This window comes from Schistocerca cancellata, chromosome 8 (genome assembly GCF_023864275.1).
Source record: "Schistocerca cancellata isolate TAMUIC-IGC-003103 chromosome 8, iqSchCanc2.1, whole genome shotgun sequence".
NCBI classification, from domain to species: Eukaryota; Metazoa; Arthropoda; class Insecta; order Orthoptera; family Acrididae; genus Schistocerca; species Schistocerca cancellata.
In genome coordinates, this window is record NC_064633.1 from 610,735,287 (window position 1) to 610,743,860 (window position 8,574).

The following is an 8,574-nucleotide window of genomic DNA, read 5'->3' on the forward strand; positions in this document are numbered from 1 at the left end:
CTCTGGAAGTTGTGAAGGACACAGCAACATTTGATAATGCTAATAATATCAGCGATCCAGACAGCCATATTGTAGATGCCACCGCTTTGGAGGCGTATCTGTTGAGAGGCTAGACAAACATCTGGTTGCTGAAGAGGAGTAGGAGACTTTTCTGTAGTTGCAGGGACAAAACTCTGGATGACTGACTTATTTAGGTTTGTAACAACAACCAAAATGGCTTTGCGATGCTGGTACTGCAAACAATTGAGAGCTACGGGAAACCAAAGCCCCATTCAGACCACCAGGTGGGGACCACTCAGGCAGATCATGTCGTCACGAGAAACAAAACTGATGTTCTACAGATCTGACTGTGGAATGTCCATTCCCTTAATCGATCAAGTAGTTTCGAAAATTGAAAATAGGGGAACGGATAGGTTGAAGTTAGATGTAGTGTAATTAGTGAAGCTCGGTGGCAGGAGGAAAAGGACTTCTGATCAGGTGACTGAAAGGTTACAATTAAAAAATCCAGTACAAGTGATTCAGGAGTAGGTTTAATAATGAATAAGGAAATAGGAATGTGGGTAAACTATTATGAACAGCATTTTGAACTCATTATCGTAGCCAAGATAGACATGAAATCCATCCCCACTACTGCAGTAAAGGTTTACATGCCAACTAGCTCTGCAGATGGTGAAGAGATTGAAGAAATGTATGATGACAAAAACAGAAAATATTCCGATAGTTAAGGGAGACGAAAATTTAATAGATGTGGGGAACTGGAATTCGATACTAGGAAAAGGAAGAGAAGGAAAATAGTATGTGGATATGGGCTGGGAGAAAGGAATGAAAGAGAAATCTGCCTCGTAGAGTTTTGCGTGGAGCATAATTTAATCATCGCTAACCCTTGGTTTAACAACTAAAAAGATTTTTGAATGGAGGCCAACCATCAGAAGACTGAGAGGAAGATTACGAAAACGATGGATAGGTGATGTGGAACAAGATACAAAATCTCTAAGAGTCAAAGGATGGCAGAGAATCACGCTGGAGAGGACAGAATGAAGGAAACTTGTTGATGGGGCTAAAACATGTTCTTCTGTAAGTTATTGAACTTCTTCTTCTGTCTATTTGCTGACATTTCTGCACTAACTTCCATAGTTTTGAATGTTAGACCGTCAGTCTTATTCCAAGCACCACACTGCATAGTATTACTAAGAACCAAGTGGAGATGAAAAAGCTTACTGCTGGTTTCCGCCAGTTTTCGCGGCGTAATTAGGATGGAAACGGCTAGGATTTTACGTTCATGGAAGCCACCTAACAGTAATTTGTCGCAGGCACAAAGGAAGGCGCTGAGGGATATAAATGCAGATAAAAACATTATTTTTCTTAATGCAGATAAGGGTAATGCCACCGTCATACTGAACAGTGAGGACTATCATGGAAAAATCAATGATATTTTGGTTCCCACCAATTACAAAAAAATTCCAGAATGATTCGACTATGAAGATTTTAAGAATGACCAATCGACTGGTGAAAGCGTCTTCATTCGCCTCCGACGATAAGAAGCTGCTTTGTAAAACAGAGCATAGCGACCGCTACGATAGCAGGTACGAATCCTGCCTCGGGCATGAGTGTGTGTGATGTCCTTAGGTTAGTTCGGTTTAAGTAATTCTGAGTTCTAGGGGAGTGATGACCTCAGAAGTTAAGTCCCATAGTGCTCAGAGGCATTTGAACCATTTTTTTGTAAAACAGAATTGTACCCACCTAGACTTTATGGCTTAGCCAAAGTGCATAAACCTGAGATTCGTTGAGGCCAATTGTCAGCGCTACAGGCGGACCAATACAGAGTTACTTAGACCCCTTGCCTCATTGCTGCAACCTTATGTTGGTAGGACGGACAGTCATATTAAAAATTCACCTCATGTCATTGACAAGTTAAAGGAAACGAGCATGGGCCCGGATAATATCCTCGTCAGTTTTTATATTGTGTCGTTATTTACCATTATCCCGGTAAACGAAGCTATCTTATGCATAGCGGATATTTTTCCTACCGATGTTGTGGCATTATTCCGATACTGCCTCACCACATCCTATTTTCAATACAATAATAACTTTTATGAACAGATTGACGGGGTGGCTATGGGCAGTCCTCTTAGTCCTGCTGTGGCTAACTTATTTATGGAGACTTTTGAACAACAGGCGTTGCAGACTGCCAGTAAGAGACCAGCCAGATGGTATCGCTTTGTCGAAGACAAGTTCGTAGTATGGACGCACAGAGCAGAGGAGTTGGATGTCTTCCTGACACATTTAAACAGCATTAATCCGAAAATCCAATTTACTATGGAAACGGAAATGAATGGGCAAGTGAATTTCCTGGACGGAACGTTGGGCCATAAGGTGTATAGAAAGCCCACATATACTGATCGTTAGCTACACAAAGAATCAAACCACCACCCTAGACAAACAAGAGGTGTAATGAAAACCTTGGTTGACAGGGCGTACAAAATTTGTGAACCTGTTTATTTAAAAGATGAGATTGAACATCTACGGTGGTCTTTCGTGAAGATGGCTATTCTTGCAAGGATATAGATCGAGCACTTCGCTCTAGGCAGAGAATCAGGAGCAACGACGAACAACAGTCACCCAAGGGCAAAGTTTTTCTTCCGTTCATTAGTAAGGTCACAGATCCCATTGGGAAAGTTTTAAGCAAGTATGCGATGGAAACTATTTTGAGAATAACCAGGAAAATAAAAGAATATTTAAGTTCGGCAAAAGATGCACGACGCCCTTTGGCTATACCGGGGTTATATAAAATTCCTTGTAGTTATCGACAGGTTTATATCGGTACTACAAAGAGAAGTGTGAACACCAGTCTTGTTGAAGGTAAGAGGAATTGCCGCCTGTGTCACACGGATAAATTCTGCCATAGCGGAACATGTTTACCAGGAAGGTGATCATGAAATAAAATTCAGCGAGACGAGCGTAATATCAAAAACCTCGCATTATTATGCATGCATGTATAGAGAGGCTATCGAGATTGATAAACAACGTAATAATTTTAACAGGAAAGACGAAGGTGTTAAACTGGATAAAATTCGGATGTCAACGTTGCACCGGAAGCGTGACGATCGATTACTTTCACTCGAGAATGTTGGCATCACCAGAGACAATCTCATAGCCGATGCCACGTGATCGACAGTGGCGCCCTCCGCACTGCCTATATAATCAGCGCTTCCTCGAGTTCTCTTCGCAGTTCGCCGCTGTACCTCCGAGGATGTCTCCCGCAGTCGGAGACGAAACTTCCGGGCAGAGTTTTATACTCCAACCACGGCCTTTCAGCCCATAAGTTTTAAGTGAAGATAACATTAACCCCTTAAAAAGTTTTGCAGAAACTGATAGGTTAAAAGTTGTGGGAACGAAATTCTACGTTTATAGCATTTGAAGACTTAGAGAAAGCTTTTGACAACGTTGAATGGAATGCTCTGTTTGAAATTCTGAAGGTAGCAGAAGTAAAATGCAGGGAGCAAAAGGCTGTTTACGAACTTCCATTAAGCTGGAGTAATTGCAGGGCAGTACCTTTTGTTAATCAAAACAATGGAAAAACAGCCAAAGCTGCAAATTTCACTTTTGTTTACTCGATGACAAGGTACAACTTACACAGAAACGAGACAGTAATGACAAGACTCGAGAGCCATGAAAAGGAATCAGTACATTAAGCAAACACTAAAGGAAACGAACAAAAAATTCTTAGTAGGAATTAAAGTTCACGGGGAAGAAACAAAATCTTTGACGTTTTCCAATGACATCGTAAGCCTGTCAGAAACGGTAAAGGACTTCGAAAAGCAGTACAACGGAATGCACAGAGTGTCTTAAAAAGTGGATCTAAGATGAGAATCCGTGCAGGGTAGCCACGCCGTCTAGGGCGCCTTGTCACGGCCCGCGCGGCTGCCCCCGTCGGAGGTTCGAGTAGACGCTCCGGCAAGGATGTGTGTCTTGTCCTTAGCGTAAGTTAGTTTAAGTTAGATTAAGTAGTGCGTAAGCTTAGGGACCGGTGACCTCACCAGTTTGGTCCAATAAGACCTTACCACAATTTTTTTTAAGATAGGATGGTGTACATCAACACATGTAAAACAAGGATAATGTAATGTAGTCGAACTAAAGCAGGTGATACTGAGGGAATTAGATTAGGAAATGAGATATTTAAAGTGGTAGATGAGTATTTTTTATGTGGACAGCGGAATAACTGAGGATGACCGAAGTAATGAAGATATAAAATGTAGGCTGGCAATGGCAAGACACGTATTTCTGAAGGAAACAAATTTGTTAACATCGTACGTAGATTTAAGTGCTAGGAAGCCTTTTCTAGATGTATCTGTGTACGGAGTGAAACAAAAAGAGAACTGAAGCTTTTGCGATGTGGTGCTACCGAAGAATTTTGAAAATTGGAACGATAGATCGCATAACTAATGAGAAGAGAAAAAAAAATTTGTGGCGCAACATGACTATAAGTAAGAACTGGTTGGGGGACACGTTCCGAAACATCAAGAGAACACCAATTTAGTACTGGAGGGAAACATGCGGGGTAAATATCATAAATGGAGACCAAGAGATGAATACAGTAAGCAGACTGATAAGGATGTAAGCTGCAGTAGTTATTCTGAGACGAAGATGTTTGCACAGGGTAGGGTACTTTGGAGATCTGCATCAAATCAGTCTCCAGACTGAAGACCTAACACCAGCAACAGCAACAACAACAGTAAAGTTCATATTAAAATTGATAAGTCTCTGAAATATGCACCATTTATTCGTTAGACAAATGTCCACTCCATGAATCTCGGGGCATGAGTTATGCGCTAGTTAAATATCCGTTTCTTATAGGAGAAGAAAATACTCGTGTACAGTCTGTGATGGTACTTGAATTACGTAACCATTACGGCACCTCACCTCAACCTCTCAATACCAGCAACATTCTACTGTGTTTCTGTAAAATAGTTAACATATTGAAACTTCCTGGCAGATTAAAACTGTGTGCCCGACCGAGACTCGAACTCGGGACCTGTGCCTTTCGCGGGCAAGTGCTCTACCAGGAAGTTTCATATCAGCGCACACTCCGCTGCAGAGTGAAAATCTCATTCTGGAAACATCCCCCAGGCTGTGGCTAAGCCATGTCTCCGCTATATCCTTTCTTTCAGGAGTGCTAGTTCTGCAAGGTTCGCAGGAGAGCTTCTGTAAAGTTTGGAAGGTAGGAGACGAGATACTGGCAGAAGTAAAGCTGTGAGTACCGGGCGTGAGTCGTGCTTCGGTAGCTCAGATGGTAGAGCACTTGCCCGCGAAAGGCAAAGGTCCCGAGTTCGAGTCTCGGTAGGGCACACAGTTTTAATCTGCCAGGAAGTTTCATATCAGCGCACACTCCGCTGCAGAGTGAAAATCTCATTCTGGAAACATCTCCCAGGCTGTGGCTAAGCCATGTCTCCGCTATATCCTTTCTTTCAGGAGTGCTAGTTCTGCAAGGTTCGCAGGAGAGCTTCTGTAAAGTTTGGAAGGTAGGAGACGAGATACTGGCAGAAGTAAAGCTGTGAGTACCGGGCGTGAATCGTGCTTCGGTAGCTCAGTTGGTAGAGCACTTGCCCGCAAAAGGCAAAGGTCCCGAGTTCGAGTCTCGGTCGGGCACACAGTTTTAATCTGCCAGGAAGTTTCATATCAGCGCACACTCCGCTGCAGAGTGAAAATCTCATTCCAGTTAACATATTTCTGTGACAACATTCAGATTTGATTTAATTAATGTAGAGGTACTTCGATACATCGATATGTATATATGGCAATAATATTATTTTTATGTGTATTCTTTCTTTTGTCACTATGATCATTGACGTACTTGTAACTCTGATTTTTGGGCGCGTAAGCGGTTATTAGAGAGTCAAGCTTTGGTCGTCATGTTAAAAAGACGCAAATTGTAGTCAGTTCATGAAATGTGAACTTTAACAGTGAGGAAGATATTTTCAAGTATGTTTTATATTGTGAAGTGGTGTTTTGGAACGAGTTACGTGATATTGCAACGTCACCATTGTCCTAACTTGCAAGAGATTAATCTTCAAGAATGGTTTATGAAACACATCTATAAAACTTTTGAATATCGCAGAATAACACCTACGCCTCTTTGCATCCGAGCTTGGAATCATCACTACCTAGATTTTCGACGATTGAGCCATGAGATCACAAAGAGACCAGCGTGGGAAACACGAAAAGATGACTGCCTAGCTTATCCATTATTTCAAGAAATGACTTCTTTAACTGTGCTCTAATGACACCTGCCACATAATATAACTTTGTTGTTGCCCGAAAATGCAATATTTAGCAGCGTGAGCAACACTACAATCATAATTAATTATTAACCTTTGTTATGGTAAGTTTCACGACTACATTACACAGATTTGATGGGAGATTGCAGTTTATCTATTAATTAATCAAATTACTGTACACTCCATCGAAAATAAAGAATTTAATTTCATCTTAGATATGTAATATGTGAAACGAACACTCATTCCACAGCTGTAAACTAAGCAGGGACTTGAGTCCAAAACCTGCTATTGGGGTCCTTAATCTGTTCCTAAAGGTAATGAGAAAACACTGCATGTTTTGGTCTGCCTGCGTCCATAGCGGTTGGCTTCTATTGTCGGGCCGAAACACGATGATCCATGGCTCCGCCTACTGGGCCGGCAGACCTCCCTGGTGGCAGAAGCAGAAAGCAACCGTGTTGCCAAATAGTTTGTTTTCTGTCGGAAAGTACAGCTGACGGTCGCAATGGCTAGCGGTTGACGGACGGTCTTGCATTCTCAAGGAAGGGATTTTGTTGTCCCTGTGCAGGAGTACTTTGAAATTGAGAGGCGTAATAAAGGACATATTCTCCCTGTGTCAAATGTAGTGCGACGAGCAGCCGATGAACTTGGTATTGGAACTGCTAGAATGAAACGTGTGACTATGGAAAAACATACAGGCCTTGATAGTGGTGAGAAAAACTTTAAGTTTAGCACGCCAGATAAACGCAGAAGGGTACGAAGCGAGTGATAGCTATTGATAATTTTAGTCAGTCTGCTATTCGGGACCATGAGTACAATTATTACTGTAAAGATGAATTACCAACTAGGAAAAAACTTATAGTTCATCTTCGTGAAGCAGGGACGTTTTCTGGCGGTAAGAAGTCGCTTTCTTCGGTTCTGAATTCTTAAGGCTTCGGGTATAAAACATACAGCAATCGTGAATTTGTAATGGAGAGGACGGACACTGCAATTCTGCGCTCCAGTTTCCTGAGAAAGATAATGTGCCCTATTCACCTTGACATAGTCATATTTAAGGATGAGACTTGGATTAACACAAAACACAGTGTTTCATACATTTGGACTGACGACACGAGTTCTTCAGTTCTACGACAACCAACCGGGAAAGATGGCAGATTAATTATTTTTCACGCTGGAACAAGTGCAGGATTCATAAACGGTGCTATGCGGGATTTCGCTTCGAATAAATCAGGAGATTTCCATGAAGAAATGAATGCCACGAGTTATATCTCATAGTTTCATGATAAACTTCTTCCGAATACTCCTCCCGCGTCTTTTATAATGATAGATAATGCACCTTATCATTCTACTCAGGTGGACAAAGCGCCGACTATGTCAAATGCAAAAGACTATTTGTTCAGCTGGTTGCAGCGACATAATTTTCCTTGCACTGCAGAAATGAAAAAAGGTAGAGCTGCTTCAGCATGTTAAGCTTAACAAGCCACAAACTCTTGTATGCACGGTCGACGAAATCGCTAGAGCAGCTGGTCACAAAGTTATTCGTTGCCACCATACCATAGCACGTACAATGCGATTGAGCTTATTTGGGCTCAGGTGAAAGTAAATGTAGCAAGAAATAACATGTGTCCACTTTTCTCACAAAGCAAGGTGTTAAAATTGCTTCATCAAGCTTTGAATTAAATTACAGCAGATATGTGGCGATCCGCTGTTATACATACGAAAAAAATCATTGAAGACGCTTGGCAGAGCGAAGGAATTGTTGAAACCCGTAAGGAAAACAGTATTGTTAGTCTTGGTAAAGCAGATGACGATACAGGTGCCAGCAGCAGCTCTGAGGACGAGATTTCAGATGATCGTGAAATTTCCAGCGCCTGCTCCGACTACGATAGCCTTGGCGTGTCTCCATTATCGGATTAACGTAGTACAAGGTCAGTTCACAATTCAGTTACTCTTATTTAACATTGTGATGCAGAAATGTGAACTGAGTTCTTATCTAAAGTAAGAATTTCAGGAAACTTATTTCGGCATGTATCACGAGTATTTGTTACATTTCTTTTACGGCAAGGTTTTAATAAGTGATACAACTTTGTAATATTCTTTGATGCTCAACTACCGCAGTTTGAAAGTGATTTCTCGACAGAATATGTATTACAGGACAACCACTGATGATTTTAGCGAAGTGTAATTATTATGTTGCCATAACTGTTTACTCTCTGCTATTGATTTATTTAAGCATTAGAGTCTTGAGACCCGCACATGTATGTTTCTGAACTTGTTTATTAGGTTTATTACGTTTACCAGA

General features: G+C 41.4%; 1 non-coding gene across 1 annotated transcript; it reads left to right on the forward strand.

Annotated features, from left to right (window-relative positions):
• Nucleotides 1–5,572: 5,572 nt before the first annotated feature.
• Nucleotides 5,573–5,647, forward strand: Trnal-caa (transfer RNA leucine (anticodon CAA)). Its single transcript has one exon. It is a non-coding gene; the product is annotated as a tRNA-Leu (tRNA).
• Nucleotides 5,648–8,574: the final 2,927 nt, after the last annotated feature.